General features: G+C 40.3%; 1 long non-coding RNA gene across 2 annotated transcripts; it reads right to left on the bottom strand.

Annotated features, from left to right (window-relative positions):
- Positions 1–3,846: 3,846 nt before the first annotated feature.
- LOC125078630 (uncharacterized) lies at positions 3,847–22,443 on the bottom strand. 2 transcript variants are annotated; one of them, XR_007120946.1, is made up of 4 exons: positions 22,312–22,443; positions 20,674–20,766; positions 9,768–9,920; positions 3,847–5,817 (listed from the first exon to the last, which is right to left on the bottom strand). It is a non-coding gene; the product is annotated as an uncharacterized LOC125078630 (long non-coding RNA). The 2 variants fall into 2 exon arrangements; XR_007120945.1 differs by having other exon boundaries at positions 3,848–5,817; positions 9,763–9,920.
- Positions 22,444–22,459: the final 16 nt, after the last annotated feature.

Raw genomic sequence — 22,459 nt, forward strand, 5'->3', positions numbered from 1 at the left:
GAAGACTGAAAGTGAAGGGTAGCAATACTTATATTAGATAAAATAGACTTTAAAACAAAGACTATAACAAGAAACAAAGAAGGATACTACATAATCCAAAGGGAACAATCCAATAAGAAGATATAACAACTGTAAAAAATTCTGTACCCAACATGGGAGCATCCAGATACATAAAAAACACCTACTAACAAACATAAATGAAGTAAATGATAGTATGACAATAGTAGGGGACATTAACACCCTACTTACATCAAAGGATGGATCCTCTGAACAGAATATCAATAAAGAAAGAGTGGCTTTGAATGACACATTGGAATGGATGGATCTAACAGATCAGAACATTCCATTCAGAACATTCCATCCTAAAACAGCAGAGAATGCATTCTTTTCAAGTGCATATGGAACATTCTCCAGAATACATCACATTTTAGGCCACAAAACAATTCTCAACAAATTCAAAAAGACCAAAATCATACCATGCCTCTTTTCTGACCAGAACACTATGAAAACTGAATCAGGAAAAAACAGAATAATTGAGCAGACCAATTACTGACAATGAAATTGAATCAGTAATCAAAAAAATCTCTACAAACAAAAGTCCAAGACCAGATGGCTTCACAGATGAATTCCACTGCACATTTATTTATATATATATTTAGTTATTAAAGATTAACTTTATTTATTTGAGAGAGAGAGCATGTGAAAGTGGGGGGAGGGGCATAGGGAGAGGGAGAAGCAGACTCCCCGCTGAGCAGGGAGCCTGATGTAGGGCTCAATCCCAGAACCCTGAGATCATGACCTGAGCTAAAGGCAGATGCTTAACCGACTCAGCCATCCAGGTGCCCTGAATTCTACCAAACACTTAAAGAAGAGTTAATACCTATTCTTCTCAAAAATAGAAGAGGTAGGACATCTTACAAATTCATTCTATGAAGCCACAATTACCCTAATACCAAACCAGATAAAAACAGTACAAAAAAGGGAGTACTACAGGTCAATATTTCTGATGAACATAGATGCAAAAATTCTCAACAATTAGCAAACCAAATCCAAAAGTACATTAAAAAAATCATTTACCATGATCAAGTAGTACTTACTCCTGGGATGTAAGTGTGGCTCAGTATTTGAAAATCAATCAATCTGAGAAATCACACCAACAGGAGAAATGATAAAAACCATGTGATCATTTTAATAGATGCAAACAAAGCATTTGACAAAGTACAACATCCATTCATGATAAAAATCCTCAACAAAGTAGATTTAGAAGGAACATACCTTAACAAAGTAAAACCATATAAGAAAAACCCACGGCTAACATCATCCTCAATGATGAAAAACTGGAAGCTTTCCCCCTAAGATCTGAACAAGATAAGGATGTTCTCTCTCACCACTTTCATTCAGCATAGTACTGGAAGTCCTAGCCATAGCAACCAGACAAAAAAAAAGAAAGGCTTCCACATTGGTAAGGAAGACATAAAACTTTCACTATTTGCAGATGACATGATACTATGTATAGAAAACCTAACAACTCCACCAAAACTGACTAGAACTGAAAAAACTGAATTCAGTAAAGGCATAGGACACAAAATCAATACACAGATGTATGTTGCATTTCCATACACTAATAATGAAGTAGCAGAAAAAGAAATTAAGAAAACAATCCCAGTTACAATTGCACCAAAAAATAAACTTAACCAAGAAGATGAAAGATTTGTACTCTGAAAACAATAAAATACTGATGAAAGAAATTAAAGATGACACAAGCAAATGAAAAGATATTCCTTGCTCGTGGCTTGGGAGGACAGATACTATTAAAATGTCCATACTACCCAAAGCCATCTACAGATTTAATGCAATTCCTACCAAAATACAAACAGCATTTTTCACAGAACTAGAACAAATAATCCTGAAGTTTATATGGAATTACAGAAGACCCCAAATAGCCAAAGAAATCTTGAAAAAGAACAAAACTGGAGGTATCACAGATTTCAAGATATACTACAAAGCTATAGTAATCAAAACAATATGGTACTGGCACAAAAACAGACAAGCAGAATAGAACAGAATAGAGCCCAGAAATATACCTATGATTCGATTGTCAATTAATCTTTGACAAAGGAGGCAAGAATATGCAATGGGAAAAAGACAGTCTCTTCAACAAATGGTATTGGGATAACTGGAGAGCTTGCATGCAAAAGAATAAAACTGAGCCACTTTCTTACACCATACAAAAAATAAAGTCAAAATGGATTAAAGACCTACATGTGAGACATGAAACCATAAAAATCCTTGAAAAGACCATAGGCAGTAATGTCTCTAACATCAACTGTAGCAATATTTTTCTAGATATGTCTCCCAAGGCAAGGGAAATAAAAGCAAAAATAAATTATTAGGACTACATGAAAATAAAAGCTTCTGCATAGCAAAGGAAATCATCAACAAAACAAAAAGATAATCTACTGAATGGGAGAATATATTTGCAAATGATATATCTGCGAAGTGGTTATTATCCAAAATATATAAAGAACTCATACAACTCAACACCAAAAAGCCAAAGAAACCAATTAAAAAATAGGCAGAAACCATGAACAGACATTACTTTGAAGAAGACATCCAGATGGCCAACAGACACATGAAAAGATGCTCAACATCACTAATCATCAGAGAAATGCAAATCAAAAGCATAATATCACCTCACACCTGTCAGAACAACCAAAATAAAAAACACAAGAAACAGTAAGTGTTGGTGAAGGTGTGGAGAAAAAATAACTCTTGTGCACTGCTAGTGGGAATGCAAACTGGTGCAACCACTGTAGAAAACACTCTGGAGTTTCCTTAAAAAAGTAAAAATAGAATTACCCCATAATCCAGTAATTCCACTACTGGCTATTTACTCAAAGAATATAAAACACTAATTTGAAAAAGTAAATGCACTCTATGTTTACTGCAGCATTATTTACATTAGCCAAAATATAGAAGGAATCCAAATGTCCACTGATAGATGAATGGGTACAGAAAATGTGGAGTGTATATATATATATATATATATATATATATATATATATATATATATGTAGTGTATGTACATATATATGAATAATATATGAATATTATTTAGCCATAAAAAAGAACAAAATCTTGCCATTTCCAATAACATGGATGGATCTAGAGGGTAAATGCTACAGGAAATAAGTCAAGTCAGAAAAAGATGAATACCATACAATTTCACTCATATGTGGAAACAAAACAAACAAAGCAAAAACAGATAAAAAAACCAGACTCTCAAGCAGAGAACAAACTGGTGGTTGCCAGAGGGGAGGCACCCGGGTAGGGGGTTGGGTGAAATAGATCAAGGGGATTAAGGTTCACTTATCATGATGAACAACTGAGTAATGTACAGAATTGGTGAATCAGTATATTGTACACCTGAAACTAATATAACAGTGTACATTAATTATATTGGAATTAAAAATAATAATAAATTTAACAAATAATAAAAATAAAAAAGCTTTGGAAAGCTCTTGGTGGGGGGAGCTGCATGAATTACAAGATCATTTTATACCTTACGGATTTAAGAGTTTGTGGATTGCCTTAATGGCTAAGTAATTACAGGCTTTTATTGCTTGCAAGACATGAATTTCTCTGGAAATAAACATCTTTAAAAAAAATAAATTTCTTCTTCTTTCCATTTGCTTTATTCCAAGGTCAAGTAACCAAAGATTAGTCAGTCTTCAACTCTATGATCTGTGAGAATTTCTTTTTCCTAAGAATAGGTGGTGCTTTGCCCATCCCTCAGTCCTCAGTTGAACTTGGGTTCTGCCTTCATGTTCTATCACATGCGTAAGGAGTAAAGGACTTTTGCAGACAAAGCTGTATCTTACTTAGTCTCTACTTTCCCAATGGGCCAATTTCAAATAAAGGTTTTCTGTTGCTTATTGAAATTTTATCTAAGGATGGAAGACAAAAATAATTCAAGAAATAAATGCAAACAACAGACCATGAGTCCAACCCAGCAGAAACTGATTTTCTCTTTCTGATCCTAGGGAGGAGGTGAACTTGTACAAGGAGATCATTTAACCACTTATCTAGAAGAAATGGTCTGGAGTAAGACTACAACAAATTTTTCAAATAGTGAAAGAAACCTGGGCTTTGGTGTCAGGGTGACCTGTCTAAGAACCCTGGGCCTCACTCACTGGCCAGGCAAGTCACTTCCTCATTGCTGGGCCCCTGTCATTGCCCCTACCCTTCCCGGGATGGTTGCAGGGACTAAATGACATGTGGCTTACAAAGGAACCTTGCAACACGCATCACCAACTGTCGGCACCAGCCAGTCTGCTTCTCCTGGCACAAGCTGCCTAATGAAGGAGCTATTGGTTAGGGAAGAGAATCTACTAAAATACTCAGAAATGCTTCCTACCCAGCACTGAGATGGGGAGTCAAAAATAAGAACTACTGGGGACTCCGAGAACACATTCAGTCTAGTTTATGACCTCAGAGTACCCACTTCCTTATCCACCATTTCTCAGTAGGCTCTTTCTCAGACCATCATTTTGAAAGTGTGTTTTATATTAATGACATGAATTCTTGCTTCTTTTTGCCTGGGCAGATCCCCTGAGCACAAAAGAAAGTGGCCTGCCTCCAGTGAAACCAGCGAGGGGCAGCATGTAGATGAAAGGTGGAAGTGGATGTGAATAGGGGAGAAGGACCATGGAGGTCTGACTTTGAAGGCTGGTGTGACGGATACTTGGCCGGCGTGGGAGTTCTGTGCGTAGGAGGGAGGAGTTTTGCCATTCAACTTCTAAGAATTTCTCCTACAAAGACTTATGAAAGTATACAAAAGTGTACCGTTATGAGATAGACTTATGACAGTATTGTTTATAAAAATGAACATTGGAGACTACCTAATGCCTGTTACTCGGGGAATGGTTAAATATATGATGGTGTGTGTATCCTATAGAACGTTACGTGGGGACCTAGAAGAACAAGGTGTAGTTGTCCATATTGACACAAAAGCACAATCCCAAGGTATTTTTGAGTAACATAAGCAATTTTCAGATTAGTGTGCACCATATGATGAGAGCGGGGAGTGGGAGAGAGAGAGACGATGAGCTTTGGCAAAAGAGTGGGTCACGAAGGGGAAGGACTCTCACTTTTTGTACATTTTTATTTTGTTGCATCTTGTTTTATAAGAAGCACAGGTTATTCTTCTAAAGTAAATGAACAAAAACCCCTCTTGGCTGATGTATAAATATATTAAAGTTCAAACAAGTTTAAAGGAGTAAGTTAAAAGAGTTGTCCCCACCCTGTACCTTGCCACATGTTCTTTATACTCACACATGACAATCCGGGGACACAGGTTAGAGGGGCGCTGGATCAGCAAGTAGGCACCCGTCATTCGGTTAAGATTTGGTGGTTGTTTTCCAACAGGAGAAGAGTTGCTGGAATGGGGTCGTTCCTGGAGAGGTCGCTTTCTCCTTCATCTCTTTTGGAATCACTTAGAATGAACCATTCAATCAATGTATAAATCTGTTTTCTGTGAACGGGGCACACCACCATCTCAATACAGAGCTCATGGCTCTCTTGTCAGGAAGATGCTAGGCATGACCTCCACTCGCAGCCCACTCACAGGGCCATAGGTGCCCAGCCAGCACAGAAAGCAGTCCCCTTCCCTGCAGCGCTGTGGGACAGCACTTCTGACTGCGGATGTTAGTGTCTGGTAGGCATGTGATCAGGGACCCCCCAGAAATCTCACTCAAATCCCCAACGTGCACAGTCTGGATGGAGACACGACACTTGAAGTCTGGCTTCTCAGATTTTCTAGAATAAAGCACAGCATAATTTTCAGATTTCTCTTCACACAACCAGGCTAGCATTCTGAAGCTCTGGAAAACTGACATGTTCCTGTCTCTCCTTCTAGGACATTTTTTTCCTTTACGTAAATAAAAAGGGAAAGATATGGGATGTATGTGAAGAATGCATTTATCTGTTAGGGGTTTTGTACTAGAGTTACAACAACACTGACATTCCACAGTAACGTATTTTCTAGGTGTCATTGTGGTTTCACTTTCAAAGGCATTAAAGTTCAGCAAGTTTCATATATATTTGAGTTGCATCATTTATCGTGTTTTGCAAACATCATTAAATGATGTGTTAGATGTAATGCCCGGTCCTCATTGATTCTGCTTAATGTTAGCTCTAGAATCTGTCCCACTGCCACTACTCTTCCTTCATTTTATCTGGACTCTTCTAGTGATCTTACGACCGCTCTTCTGATCTCCACTCTCCCCATTTTATGACCTCTTTTTATATGCTGACAAATTAATCTTCCTAAAACACAGTGGCTGGGCATGTTTGTAAAAACATGGGTCTCACAGAACTTGAAAGAAGCCTTGTTTCCCAGACACCCTCCAATAACTTCCAGAGATCGTAAATTCCAGGTAAACTGAATTATCCCTGCATTCCCCATGCAGTACTTACTTCTACCCTGGATTATGTGCTAATGTAGTTATAACTGGACATTTCCTCAGACTTCACCAGCCTGAAGATGAATATGGAAGCACATTAGCATCAATGCCCTGGTCTCAGTAGCTTCTCAGATACAGGAAGTCCCATATATTGAAAGGAGAGTTGAGCTGACAGCCAGGCATGCTGCTGCTTCACTTTGCTGGGTGCCAAGGAAGCTCTCTGTGTTTCTGTTGGTGCCACCGGCTTCCCCATGTCCTTCTGCTGGGGATCTTGAGCCCTCCTGAAGCCACGGTGGACCTTGGCAGAGTGAGAAGGAATGGCAGAAAGAATGGCTCTCTCTCTCTCTTTTGTCACAGTCTGTTGGCGGTATGTTAAAGCTGTTGTCTGGGCTCTACTGTATTACAGAATATAGAGAAAGAATAATCTTTTATTTTGCAGTACTGTTGGAATTCAACTTGCACCCAAAGTCTGCCTCACAGCCTCCAGGCGTTATTTAGAATTCCGACTTCTCTTTGATAATTCAGGTTTTTTTGTTCCTGGATCCTGCAGTTCATGCCTGGATTTTCTTCTTGTAGGAGGAGTGGTTCTGTAAGAGGTCTCTCAGGACCTCTGCAAAGAGATTTGGGCTGGACCTTGCTACCAGTTTACTGGACATGCCCAGAAACTCTGGCTCATGACTGTGCACTTAACTGCGGTTCTGGATAGGAGACATTTGAGGCTTCAAGCAGGAGACTTCCCTTTTGTCTGCGCCATTACTCTGGCAGACATACCTACATCCCAAGTCCTACAGATGGACTCAGTTGGGCAGTTTTCATGTTTATAAAAAAACCCACATACACTGTGATAGCATTTACATAAAGTTAAAAAATATGCAGGACCTGTTCCACAAATATTTATAGGACATAGGTGTTTGGCTGAACTATAAAGACAAGCAAAGGGGAGGGAGGAAAGTGTCAGGGAGGGATATACAAAAGACATTACCCATATTAGTAATGTTTGATTCTTTAGGCTGATGGGTGGGTCCATGGTGTTTGATTTTGTTATTATTTATAATAATGTATATCCATTACATATATAGGAATTATATCACATCCAAAATTTTAAATATGAATTGTGTCATAATTAAAAGTTTGTTCCGATTTAAGAAAACATCTAAGTATTGATTTGTACTTTGCACTGCTTTCTTATCCCTTTGCTTTGCTTTTTAGTACTCCTCCTCTTTGTTGTCTACTGTAATCTTCATGTTCTGGAATGTTCTTTCATATTTGCCTTTTTTTTCTTATCTTAAGGGCTGACTTTCTGTTTTCTGCTATGATTTTTACCTCTGCTCCCATCATGACTGCTGGCTTCTTCATTTAGATTTTATCAGTTTGCTTTTCAACTCTTGGGGCTATACTGCCAGTGGTGAGCAGGTGAGTTACTTACTCCTCTTAGTTTTTGTTTTCTGGAACAGTTTTCTGTCTACATTACACGATTCATTGTCTGTTAGAACAGACTTCTGGGTTTTCTATCCCCCCCCCCTTTTTTTTGGCTGATGTTTGATAAAGATACACTTTTAGATATTTTATGGACTTTTATGGACTACTCTGTAAACTTTTTTTGGAATTGGAGTTACGGCAGATTTTTAAGAGGTGCCAACAGTACAATGAAATGGAGATAGCCCCTAAGAAAAATCCTTTCTTAGCCCCTAAGAAAAATCCTTTCTTAACAGTTTCTCCTTGGGAAATTTGTTTAGTCCCTACTCCAGCTAAAGAACACCTAGAGTGAGCATCTCTGTAGCCATTAAAAATGATCATGTAGATTATTATTTATTGACAAGGAAAGATGTTCATGACATATTAATGAAAAGAAATATAGCATGCACAATATACATAACCTATATATGATTTCATTTTTATTTAAAGCCTTCTATATCTAAGTGCATATATAGGCATAGATAGAAGGACATATACAATATTAATGTATCTAATTGATAAAAATATTAATAGTGCTTATCTTTAGAGTGGTGGGATTTGGGATTATTTTTTGGTTAAGTTAATATGATTTTCTCTGTTTTCTAAAGCACTTGAAATGAGCCTATGTGGCTTTTATAAAAACTGGCCAATTAATTCCCATTTTTATTAAAGAAAAAAAGGTTTTGGTGAGATTAAGAAATTTCTCTTCAAAAGATTTCAGGGTTTGTTTGTTTTTTTTTAAATCTGCAAATATACCTATCTGGAAGTATCCCTACTCTGTACCATTTAGCCTAACATATTAGCATCTTAAAGTAAAACAAAAAAAAGAGTGAGAAATCCACATGGTATCTCACTGTACACATACTAAAAATGACAGTAAGTTATAGGTACAGGCCACATCACTCTGGTTGTGAGGGTAGGTCCTTCCCAAAGATAAGGGCACTGTGGGGAGAGCAGGACAGAGAGAGAGGACTGCGGAGAGGAGGGCAGCTTCCTAGGGCTGCAGAGTTCCATCTAGGGAAACGGAGGTTTGTGAGCTTCTCCAGCAGACCCAGCAGAGTGCCCTCAGGGCGGAGGAAAAAGCCCCCCCAGTAGTTTTTCGTAGGGCAGAAGTATGCTCCTGATTCCACTGTTCCCACCTTGAATTCTAAGACACAAGTCAGCGGCAGTGGCAGTCGTGACCACTAGTGGTGTGGGATGCCAATCGAGTCTGCTTTGCCTGGGACTTTCCTGTTTTAGCAGTGAGAGTCCTACATCCCTGGAAATCCCTTGGTCCCAGACAAAACGGGGATGTTGGTCTCCGTGTACGGTGGGAACATCAGCAGGGGTCAGGAGATGTACTTGGCAGAGCCACAAAAGGTTTTTAGAGGTTATGACAATCAGAAAAGAGAAGGTGGCCGTTGCCATAGTGACTGTGAAGGGGTCTGTTAGAAGTGATGCCAAGAGGGGCGCCTGGGTGGCTCAGTGGGTTAAGCCTCTGCCTTCGGCTCAGGTCATGATCCCAGGGTCCTGGGATCAAGCCCCACATTGGGCTCTCTGCTCAGCGGGGAGCCTGCTTCCTCTTCTCTCTCTGCCTACCTCTCTGCCTACTTGTCATCTCTGTCAAATAAATAAATAAAATCTTAAAAAAAAAAAAAAGTGATGCCAAGATATGGTGGTGCCATTGGCAGCAGCAGTGATCTGAGCTGCAAGAGAAGAGCTGTGCAGACAGCTCCAGAAGGAAATTGTTGTTACAACAACAATTTGTTGTTGTAATGAGAAAATCAAAGATGTTGGGATGGAGGTGGAGGACCAGGTGTGGTGGCGAGGACCCAAGAACTACACTGACAAAGATCACACTTACCTTACCATTCTTATCTCTCCGAAGCTCTTCAGTTGCCCTGCCCCAACACTTGGGACTAGGAAACACGAGCGGGTTCTTTCCAGATTTCATCTAGTTTTGGGGCCTAGAGTCACCTTTTGCTCATTTACACATCATCACTTATCTTTCTTGTTCACATTCTGTTAAAAAAAAAAAAGTCAAGTATTTCTTGATTCACCATGCATTGGAACATATATTACAGAAAAAATTCACAGTGGTTTTGCCAAGGGAAAAAGTCAGGAGTTGTTACCTGCTCCAAATCAAGGATTGAAAACTAGCACATGGATAGGAAAGAGTAAGTCCACGGACCTATATGCTGGTTGAACAGGACCTGTGGTTCATGGGTCAAGAAATACTTTGCAGTCTGATGCCCTGAGGTCAAGTTTACAGTCCTAACCAGTTGTAGCTGCTGAGAACCAGTTATGACGAAACACACAATGTTCCTCTGCTCTCCTAGGCAAGTGCTGCTTTAAACAGGACGTTTTCTAAGTGAAAACGTCTCTTGGAGCCAGACTTTGCTTCCTCCACCTCTCCATTTTAATCCCTGCTTCAGCCACCATTCCCAGGACCTTGCTGGAACAAATTTTATCTTTTTATTCTGGACAAATAGTACTTTCCAAGTTGAGTCTTGATTGCTGTTTATGTTCCCAAATTTTCTTTCTTCCCTCCTCCCTCCCTTCCCTCCTTCCTTCCTTTCTGTCTTTCCCCCCTACCCTCCTTCCTTCTGTCCTTCCTTTTTTTCTCTGATGAGGACAGACTATTTAATCTCCATCAACTCACCCTTATCTCTTTAGGTTCCTCCTAAGCTTCCTTTGCAGCCAGCTTCCCACAGCTACACTTGTCGTCCACCTGTGTGGCTTGGGCTCTCAGGGAGGTACTAGATTTGACCCCCAGGTCATAATTTCTTTTAGATCCACAAGAGTGTTAAATAATGACACATCTGCATTGAATTATGATTCAGCCTTCCTGGCCCCACAACCACAAATCTGTAATGCCCTGGAGGGAAGGAGAGTCTGCTACAAATATTGGCTGTAGTGACAATGTTTCGATCTGCTTTTCATTTCCTAGATGTAGTCATAAACCCATGTAGAGGGTGTCTAAAATGGTTGGAAGTGGAGTTTTTGGAGGATCTGACATGGTTCATTTTTTTAATTTTAATTTTTTTAAAGATGTTATTTATTTACTTGACAGAGAGAGAGAGAGAGACAGCAAGAGAGGGAACATGAGCAGGAGGAGTGGGAGGGGGAGAAGCAGGCTTCCCGCTGAACAAGGAGCCTGATGTGGGGATCAGGGCTCTGGGATCATGACCTGAGCCAAAGGCAGACACTTAACAACTGAGCCACCCTGGCGCCGCTGACATGGTTTAGACGGGGCTCTTCAGGACTGCACACACAGTACCCTTTTTTAAAAATTTGATCTTATTTTTTCAGTGTTCCAAGATTCATTGTTTATGCTCCACACCCAGTGATCCCTGCAATACGTGCCCTCCTTAATACCCACCACCAGGCCCACCCAACCTCCACACCTCACTCTCCTCCAAAACCCTGTTTGTTTCTCAGAGTCCACAGTCTCTCATGGTTCATCTTCCCCTCTGACTTCCCCCAACTCACTCCTCTTCTCCATCTCCCAATGTCCTCCGTGTTATTCCTTAAGCTCCACAAGTAAGTGAAACCATATGATAATTGACTCTCTCTGCTTGACTTTTTTCACTCAACATAATCTCTTCCAGTCCCGTCCATGTTGATACAAAAGTTGTGTATTCATCCTTTCTAATGGAGGCATAAAACTCCTTTGTATATATGGACCATATCTTTATCCATTCGCCTGTTGAAGGGCATCTTGGTCCTTTCCACAGTTTGGCTATTGTGGACATTGCTGCTATGAACATTGGAACATATGACCCTTCATTTCACCACATCTGTATCTCTGGGGTAAATACCCAGTAGTGCTATTGCAGGGTCATCGGGTAGCTCTATTTTTAATTTTTTGAGGAATTTCCACACTGTTTTCCAAAGTGGCTGCACCAACTTGTATTCCCACCAACAGTGTAAGAGGGTTCCCCTTTCTCCACATCCTCTCCAACATTTGTTGTTTCCTGTCTTGTTAACCTTGGCCAATCTAACTGGTGTGAGGTGGTATCTCAATGTGGTTTTGATTTGAATTTCCCTGATGGCTAATGATGATGAACATTTTTTCATGTGTCTGTTAGCCATTCGTATGTCTTCTTTAGAGAAGTGTCTGTTCATGTCTTCTGTCCATTTTTTGGCATAATTATCTGTTTCACACAATACTTTTTGTTATTCAGTTTCTTTCTTTGCAGATATGCTTCCCATCCCCACCCCCACCCCTGCCTTTCTTTTATACACTGGTACAGAACAACTAGAACTTTGACTTTGGTTTCACAATTTATGTGGCTAATTTCATAAACTATTGTGTTCCATGTCATAGAGCATTTCTGAGAGTTACAAATAATTTTTTTTTTTTTTAACTTTAGGGCATAGGGCTTTGTGTGGGTATGTTTGGAAGGGACAAAGAGTAATAACATGGCAGAATATGATATAAGGAGGGCATATACTTTTCCTGGTACAGGCCATATACCTCAGTCCCCAGCCCAAAGCCCTGCTTCTGTCCATAGTTTATGTTAAATTCCCCATCCATGCAGCCTGTGATTAGCTACTGTTAGATCCTTCTTTCAACTGTGAGGTTCCCTGTGGGGTTCACTGGTGCTGTGAGGAGGAGTCTTGGTGACTAATATTTTGGCACCTTTGCGTATTGTGGACTTCAGCTGCCTGAACCCCGTTCCAATATCATGATACTTTCCTCTGCTCAAGATTTACTTTATGATTGATTTTTACTATAGACACTTGGATATCAGAAATGAGACTGTTTAAGGAGTGCATGTTGCTAGAAGTAGGGCGAACCTCCCACACAATTAACTTCACACAGGACTTGTATTGCCAGGGTTTCTGTTAACAGAACAATATACAGAATAATCTTTAAACTTAACATTGTGATCATATAGCAATGTAGGTCATGTCCCAAACACCAACAAAGGTGGTCATAAAATCAGGGCCTGTTTTGGAGATAACAGCAGATATTCACTAAAATAATCAACTAATTACACAATAAGGAGAAGTCAAAAACAAATGTTCACTGGCAAGTAATTCCTTACCTCAGGATAATCACGTAAGGTTAGCTTACAGTACTTAAGGTTGGATGATCTCAGGGTTTTATAAGTACTAATATATTATATTTTATGATATATATAAGCATTAAGAAAATCGTATGGCCATTTCTCTGTGTAGCTTGATTGTCTGTGTTTATATTTTCTTACTTTTTAACTTATGTCTTTGTGTCTTAAATTGTTCCTACAAAAAAATCACTAGGTCCAAGGCAAAACTGTGACCTAGGTAAGGTTTGAATTCAATGGCTTCTGCTTCCTCCTCATTTTCCTTTTTCTTTCTTTCTTTTTTTTTTTTTTTTTTTGTTCTTGATATGTCTTCACCCCCACATAAGGCCTAAACTGGGCCCCATTTTGGGCCTTGGTCAGCTACTACATTACTTATAATTAAGGTATTACCTGAGGAAATATTTATATATGACCTCTCTGAGGAATATATTTACATTTCTTTGGTAAATGTTTACTTTGATATATTAAAATTGCAGAAAGTTATAAAAATACTACAAATAACCCCAATTTACCCTTTACCCAGAGTCAGTAATTGTATACATTTTCCTCTATTTGTTTTATCATTTGCTTGCTTCCTTTATTTGTATGTATGTATGTATGTATTTTTTCCTGAGCCATCTGATAGTGATTTGCAGACATCATGCCTCTTTACCACTAAGGGCTTCAATATGTTATTTTCCAAGAACAAAACATCCTCTTCCGTAACCACAGTGCAATGATCAAAACCGGGAAATTTAACACTGATACAATGTTTTCATACTAAATTTATATTATATATAAGTATATAATATAATTCATACTAAATTTATAGTTTATATTAGGTCTCATAAATTATCCCAATAATATTCTTTAAACCTTTCCACTCATTCCAGATCCAATCCAAGAACACATTTCCTACTTAATTGGCATAAAGAAGTCTCTTTAGTCTCCTTTAAATTGGGATAGCCTTAGAGTCTTTCTCTTTCATTTTCTTGATATTTTAAAAAAGTCTAGGCCAGTGATTTTGTAGAATGTCCTTCAATCTGAGTTTTTCGGATGTTTCCTCATGATTAGATTTGGGTTACGTGTGTTTGGTAGAAGTATCACACAAGTGATGTATTCCTTTTGGTACAGCATGTCGGAAGGCTTGGGATGGGTAGCAACACATTTCTTTTTTAAAAGAGCACTCTTGAACATGAGAAAGCTTTCATGTCCTGAAGGAAAATATATTTAAAAAGGAAATGAGAGGGTATAATGTATTTGAACTATTTCTCATTCTTCCTTTCAAAGACACTCTGGAATGGAATGTCATTTTCTTGTGGTCTTTCTCAATTATGTGGGCTTCACAAGTGGTTTGATATGTCCTTCCCAAAAAGCCAGGTCTGCAGGTAGGTGGGAGGTGGTATGTTGCTTCAGTTGTGTTCTAAGAATGTGGGACACTCACCCCAGATCTTCCTGTATTTCTACTTGCTTTGTGGCAGGCAGGACCATGTCAGAGTTGAGATGTGGCTTCCGGCCTGGTTTGAATCCTGGCCCTGACACTAACTAGCTATGTGACTTTGGGAGGTTACTTTACCTTTCTGTATCTCAGTGTCCTCATATGTAGGGTGAAGATAATAAGAGTTCATACTTTATGGGGTGGTTGTAAAGATTCATGGGTTAATATTGGGAGATGCTTTTAGAGTAGAACATGGGACATTGTAGGAATCATATGCCTGCCTATTAAATAAATACATAAAACAGGTTTGAGGTGACGGTTGTTGGAACAGGAAGGTTTGGTTTAGGGCAGTGGCTGGTCCTTGTCAATCACCATGTGGACCAGGAGCTACACTTGCAGTGGCCAGAGGCAGTCTCTTCACTCCACCACACTCTATAGGGGTGGGCTGTGATATAATATCTTAATGCCAAGTTTGCTGTATTTCCTCAACAGCTGTAGCCATCCATGAAAGAACCATGTGTGGCTCAAGAGCGATACTGGGAAATGCGGGGCACTAAGGCCCACTGTGCGCTCTACCTCTCTTGATCCTCACAACAATCCAACGACATCAGTGAGGCAGATCCTGTCGGTTGACCACCAATCTCCATCTTCCCTTTCTTCTTTTATCACAGAATGCCTGAGTTTTCCCAAGCACATGGTTGCACCGCTGGTGACTACATTCCCCAGCTTACTGAATGGCTTAGCATGGTCATGTGACCAAATTCTAGCCAAGGGACTGTGAGCGGAAATCAAGTGTGCCGTTTCTAGGTCGTGCCTTCAAAAGGAACAGGCATATGCTCCCTTTGTTCCTCTGTTCCCTTCTCATTGGTTGGCATACAGCTATGGCTGAGGGAGGGGGACTCAGAGATAAAAGCTACACATTGAGGATGGCTGAACTGCCTAACCAGCCATGCCATCTAGGTCTGAGATGTTTTGTGTGAGAGAAATACATTTTTACATTGTTTAAACCATGGTATTTTGGGGGGTTTCTTTTCATTTAGCAGCCTAGGTTAAACCTAATACAGAAGGTGTGACTACCTCCATCTCAAAAGTGAGAAATGAAAGCTTAGAAAGATTAAGTGACCCAGTTTGTAAGAAGCCGTAGTGGGATTCAAACCCAAGTGCTCTGATGTTAGAGCTGAGACTTTTAACTGTACCATGTTGTTTTGCCCCTTGGAGCCCTGCTGGTCTATGATCTGGGCTCATGGGAGAGATAGGGGGAGAGAGACACCAGTCCCAGTCCTGGTCTACATCCCATAGTTACACTCAACGTGTACAATTTATAACTATTATTTTCTTCACAGATACATAATTGTGTGGTCTCAACCATACTGATTGTGTTGATTTATCTATGAGGTCTTTGTCATTTTTTCAAATTGTCAAAGCTTAACCAAGTCTGGTTTCTGTATACAGATTTAAGATCAGAGTCACGCACAAATGCAACACTTCATAGTTTACACCAAGGAGACCATTAAAATACCTCAAGGACAGCAGCCCTGGAAAATAACTCAAGCCAGACATAATAATCCCAGTAGTTAACACAATGGACTTGCACAGCCCTTGCAAGGGAGGGAAAAGATGAGGAAGCAGAGTGGATGAACAGCAGGAGCCAAAGCCAGTCTGAGTCAGATACAGAGGCTGGCGTGCTTGGGTAAACTTGAGAAAGGCTGAACCGCAGCTGCAAATGTTTGCTTGCTCTTCTCATACTAGACAAGGTGTCACAACACCATCACTGATGAAGTCAAGCTTTCAAGAAAGAATGGAAGAAATCTCTTTAGATTTCTGTGGCCACAGCTGGGCTAACATAATGCTTATTCTTGGCACTATTCCTAATGCCCGTTCATCCTTCAAGATTCATTTGGCCATTATTTCTTTAAGGAAGCCTCCCATGATCTCTCAAGTTCAGGTTAGGTGACCTTCTTTGGTACCAATGCAGCAGCTCTATTTCCTTTCTCAGAACACTCTTCGCATAGTGTTATTTCCTGGCAGTTTTTTGAAAAAGATTATTTATTTATTTGACAGAGAGAGAGCGAGAGCGAGCACACAAGCAGGGGGAGCAGGAGAGGGAGAGAGAGAAGCAGGCTTTCCGTTGAGCAGGGAGCCCGATGCAGGGCTCAATCCCAGAACCCTGGAAAGGCAGATGCTTAGAGCCACCCAGGTGTCCCTCCTCATGGTTTTTTTGTTTGGTTTTAGGTTTTTTTTGTTTTTTTTTTTTTTTTTTTTTTTTTTTTTTTTTGCCCATGCCTATCTCCTTTAGTGCTATGTTCTCAAAGTCAAGCAGCAGAGCACAAAGGACACTGCAGACGTTCACTAGACTAAATCCCATGGGGGTGGTGGTAATGGCTGAACAGAATACAAGAGGTGTTGCTCTTTCTCAACAATCTACTAAGATATGCACTGTATAGGCATCTAGAATCTAACTACTTACCTATCTTTAAAATTTTATTTCCAGTCCTTACTCCCAGTGTTGATGAGTGTCAACCGGCTCAGTTTTGCAGAACACAATAGACCATATGTCAGGGGACTTCAAATGTTCATAGGATTTGAACCAAAGTTACTTCTAGAAACACGTCCTCAGGAAGTAAATACAAATACAGAAGAAGGATGTTCACTGTACTATTATTTATACTAGGAAAAAATTAAATGTTTGCAGTAAAGGAATGTGTAAATAAGGGATCAGTGTTTTGATTGCACATTGTGCAACTATGAAAAAACACATACACACACTTTCAAAGGATATTTAATGACTCAGGGAGAATTTAATCACATAAGGTTAAGCAAAAAAAAGCAGGACATAGGACATGGTTGCTCTGTCATGGTGCTGGAGAGGCTGGCAAGAACGTGGTGGACAGGGAGTTTGGGGATACATGGCAAGGGAGTTTCTCATCAGATTCAGGAATGAGAAATTTAAACCACAGTTGTGGTGACCTAACCATTCCGGGGGGAGTGTTCCCAAAGGACAGGCTTTGCATTTCAAGAAAAAGGAAGATTCAGCAAAATTACAAGAGGTTGCTATGGAAGAAGGTTCAAAGCTCATAAGAATTCCTGTTCACAGGAGAGATTCCTTGACAATCTGGAACATCTCTAATTAGCTGAAGAAGGCAGGCTCAGGAAGTGATTTAGAAAAGTTAAGCAGCCTCTATCAGCAGAACAAGGTGTTTGACCACTGCCGGGTGCACTGACCAGGTTTTGTGTGAAGAACAACGTAGGATTGACCAGCCTCAGCCATGAGAGTGTAGCAAAAGTGTAGACTTCATTACTATTCCAAACAAAAATAAATCCAATGAAAAAGCACAAGAAAAACATGAACAAGTATAAGCTAAGTGTGCTGCTAAGAAACAAAAGTATGAGAGGAGAAAATGAGAGAGACAAAGTTCAAAAGCTCTACAAAATGAAAACAATGCAAGTGTTCAAAAGACTGAGCAAAAAGACTAAAACGGGCCAAACCTGAATTTACAAATGGCATTATCTTTTTAAAAAAAACTATAAAAAAACTGTCAGATGCCTTGTCCTTAATCAAAGATTAAGCTTTCTGCTGTCTATTGAGTTCTTTTATGTATTTAATGTACTGCCCAACAATTAATTAAATTTATCAACATACACTGGGATGCTAAGCTATACTAAATATCATGTGCTTAGATATTTTTCTTCTTGTAAAGGAAACTCTTCCATATATGATCTATAGAACATGATTTGTTTCTTATTTATTTGCCTCTGAGGAAAGCTGGCTTGAAGAACAGAGCCCTCTATTTCGATGACAGGTTTAAGCCTGTAATACTTTTGTATCACGTGAAATTCAGGGGAAATGAAATGTTTTGTAAGTTTTAAAAAAGGGCAGCTTGGGGGCGCCTGGGTGGCTCAGTGGGTTAAGCCGCTGCCTTCAGCTCGGGTCATGATCTCAGGGTCCTGGGATCGAGTCCCGCGTCGGGCTCTCTGCTCAGCGGGGAGCCTGCTTCCCTCTCTCTCTCTGCCTGCTTCTCTGTCTACTTGTGATCTCTCTCTGTCAAATAAATAAATAAAATCTTTAAAAAAAAAAAAAAGGGCAGCTTGTGGGCAAAGGCAGTGCCACTTTTGTAGTCCTGCAAATTTCTACTATGGCCTAGGTGGGTGGGTAGGTGGGGGTCTTCACACCAAACATGTCTCCACTCTGCTTCTTGCCCATTTGCCACTTTATATCCCATCCCCCAATAACTCAGCTTCTTGTGTCTCAGTCAGTGAGGGGAGGGCCCTTCCCCAGTACTAATGAGCAACATGAGAAGTGCTCTGTGCTACAGCCTTTTTTTTTTTTTTTTAAAGATTTTTTATTTATTTGTCAGAGAGAGAGAGAATGAGCACAGGCAGACAGAATGGCAGGCAGAGGCTGAGGGAGAAGCAGACTCCCCGCTGAGCAAGGAGCCCGATGTGGGACTCGATCCCAGGGCGCCGGGATCATGACCTGAGCCGAAGGCAGTTGCTTAACCAACTGAGCCACCCAGGCGTCCCATGTGCTACAGTCTTTTTGGGCAGAGGGTGGCAGTAATACTTCAGCTCTCATCTCCCTCAGGGGTAAGGGGGTGGAGGAGGACCCAGGGTCTTTGGGTGTGGGGGAAGGGCTCCAAGTGCCCACAGGGCCTCCCCGTCTCTGATGGTGTGTCCAGCACTCAGATTGTTGTAAGCTGTTGTTGTTTGGTATGAATGAAATTGTCCTTACCAAACAGATTTAATCGTTGAAAAAAAAAAAAAGCAGCACACAAAATTATATATTCTGTATGATCCATTATTAGTCTCTCTCTCTCTCTCACTCTCTCTCTCACACACACACATTACATACACGAGAGAAAATATAAGTAAAAAAGATATCTATTTATTACCACCTGTAGATAAGTATTTATTTTACACATTATTTTATATTTCCAAGCCCCCATTAGTAGGCAGTCATTACTTTTAAAATCAGAAAAAAAAGAAGTTAGGTAATAATAAATTCCAAATTCTTTTTTTTTTTTAAATTTTTTTTAAAGATTTTATTTATTTATTTGTCAGAAGGAGAGAGCACGCACAGGCAGACAGAGTGGCAGAGGGAGAAGCAGGCTCCCTACGGAACAAGGAGCCCAATGTGGGACTCGATCCCAGGACTCTGGGATCATGACCCGAGCCAAAGGCAGACGCTTAACGAACTGAGCCACCCAGGCGTCCCAATAAATTCCAAATTCTTATTTCCGTGTTTCCTTTTGCTCAAACACCCAGATCAATACATGGAACACGTGGCCTGGGGGAGAAAGAGCACATGGATTTTTTTCCCTCAGGATAGTTCCAACTATGGCCACTACCAGACGCCAAAGGACATGGGGGCTACGTCCTCCAAAATAATTGTTCTTATTAAAGCAGGAGTAAGGTGTGGCAAAGCAAAGTAGGCAGAGTAGAGGGTACATGTCACTGCCACATATAAAACCACTGGCACTTTTTGCAGATTCGGCTTCCCCGTCCTGTCTGCTCAGGCCTAGCCCACAGTGGGCTAGAAACACACAGCTGTGGTAGAGTTCACCATCCTTCCCTCCCAGGGCACTCTGGATTGCAAAACATCTTTCTTTTACACTCTGTTCCTTCCGCCTCCTCCTCCATCCCCAAGTTACTCCCTAAGGCCATTGTGAAAAGAATGAATTAAAAATATGTGGAACATTCTCAGCTCCTAAGAGGGAAGCTGGAATCAGAACAGAAATAACAACTTGGTGTCTGTTACTGTTCATGCTGCCCTGTGTACCTGTCTGTCAGCCAAGAAAACAGAATTCGTCCTCTCCATTCTCTTCTTTCAAGTAAGTGATGAAAGAAAATTTATCAATAAAGGTGCCTAGCTGCATGGCCAGCCTTTTCACTTCAGTGTTTATTGTATGGCCTACTTTGTAAGCTTGGTTTTAGATTTGATGATCTGAGGATTCACAACATTCTGTTTTGTGCCAGGACATTTTTTTTCATTGGGTTCTGAATAATCAGAGAATCCATTTTCTAAATAACAATTGTATTTAATACCCACGAAAATACTCCTGTGTTTATGTTAATAAAATATACAAATCTGGGACCAAATTTGTTTACAGAGCCAATCATTTGGAATTACCTTTAGGAATCACATAGATGTCATGTATTTTTTAACTAGGGATGATTTTTAGAAGTGTTTTCACTTAAACTGTATTAAGATTATAGTTGTGAGGTCAATGAACATAATACTAGGTGTGTAACCAAAATAAATTCATTGTCATTACTTGAAAGCACATACCTTATTTTAATGTACAAGATATGACATGATCTGAAAGTGTCTTGTTCCTCCATTTCTTTTTTGTTGGAAATTCCTTAGGAATCCAAACCAACACTAAAGGAAACAGAGGGGAAAAAAAAAATAAACAGAGCAATGTTCACGTAAAGAACAAAGGTTAACATGTGAGGTCTCTTTTTATTTACTTTGTTGAAATTTGGTCACTGAAGAAAATGATTAATTTGATTTTTTCAACATTTAATTGCTTAACAAGCTTGAGCTCAGGAGATGGTCAGGGCTAGAATCCTGACTCTCTTCTTAATAATGGTGTAATATTGGACAAGTTACTTATTTTAACCTCTCTATGCCTCAGTTTCCTGAGTTGTGGGTAGCGAAAGACATCACACAAATCACACAGCAAAGAGCATCTTCACAGTTAAGTGTAATGAAGGAAAAATACAGGGAACTGAATATTGATTTGGGGGCTGCTTTTCAATGAACTGCAAAAGTTAAACTTTTAGGACAGATTCTTGATACCATGCTTTTGTAAAATCATGATTTTCTGAAATTTCCACAGTCACATGCCCACCCATTATTTGTAGCTTTATTGAAAAAAGTCAAACTTAAAAGTTGAGCACTCTTGATCTGAAGATTATGGCAGGTTTATATGTATTAAGGTGTTTAAAGAGAAATCCTAGCACCTGATGGGGAGAATAATTCAGTCCATTTGATTACAATGACAGACGAGTCAATAACTTACTAAGCATTTAATTTTCCAACAGGGCTCTTTAAAAACACAGAGCCAAAATTCCTGGAATTTTTCAAAATTCTTATTCTTAGAAAGGAGGATAGCCCAGTGGTTCAGGGCACAGGCTTTGAAATCAGAAGACTCAGGACCTAGGCTCTGACATTCTGCGAGTATTTAAGCTTGGGGCAAGTTCCTCCACCTCTCTTCAGCCTCGGAGACTTCATATTTAAAGTGGGGGATAACCAGATTTTCATCACGAGGTTGTCGTAAGGATTAAATGATACAGTCTGGCAAACATCTAGCTGCATCTAGCACATGGTAGACACTCCAAAAAGGGCAGCCTGCTCAGCCAGAAGGGAACCTAAAAGGCTGAATGAACTTCCTTCTTAATGCATTTGAGAATATTACGAGTATTAAGAACCTGCCAGTGTTTCATTTTTCCGGTTTGACTATTAAGAGTATTAAGAACCTCAGGGTTTCATTTTTCCGGTTTGACTATTATGTATAGTCTGTGTCCAGGAAAACTGACGTGACATTTGAGAGTAAGTTAAGTGGTTCAAACTTAACTGCGGAAGCAGCGTTTGCATTTATTCCAAATCCCATCAATCCCTCAGTGGCAAACGATACTACCACTAGGTTAAGTCAAAAACTCGTTTTGCACAGAGGAATTCAACCCAGGATTTGACTTATTAGGAGCTGAGATCGCGTTTAAAGTGCAAAGCCCCACCCTGCAGCGCCTCAACGTTCCCTCCTCAAAACCAGCCGGCCACCCGCCGTCGCGTCGCGGGGCAGCGTGAGGGATGCTGATAACCCGAGGCGAGAGTGAGAGCCCCAGAGGTGGGGCCCAGCTCTGGGTTCATAAACCCTAGCCTTGCGGGGTCGGAGGGGCCGGGCTCCCCTCCCTTTTCACCCACCTTTCTGGCCTCTCTCAGTCCCGAGGTTTCGTCTCCCCCCAAAGGGGACCCAGCTCCTTGTCCGTCTCCTCCCGCCCGTATTTGGCTTCCAATCCCATCCTGCCTGGCGCTGGAGCGGCCAATCAGGAGACAGTCTCCCTGCAGGGGC

This window comes from Lutra lutra, chromosome 10, assembly GCF_902655055.1.
Source record: "Lutra lutra chromosome 10, mLutLut1.2, whole genome shotgun sequence".
Taxonomy (NCBI): domain Eukaryota; kingdom Metazoa; phylum Chordata; class Mammalia; order Carnivora; family Mustelidae; genus Lutra; species Lutra lutra.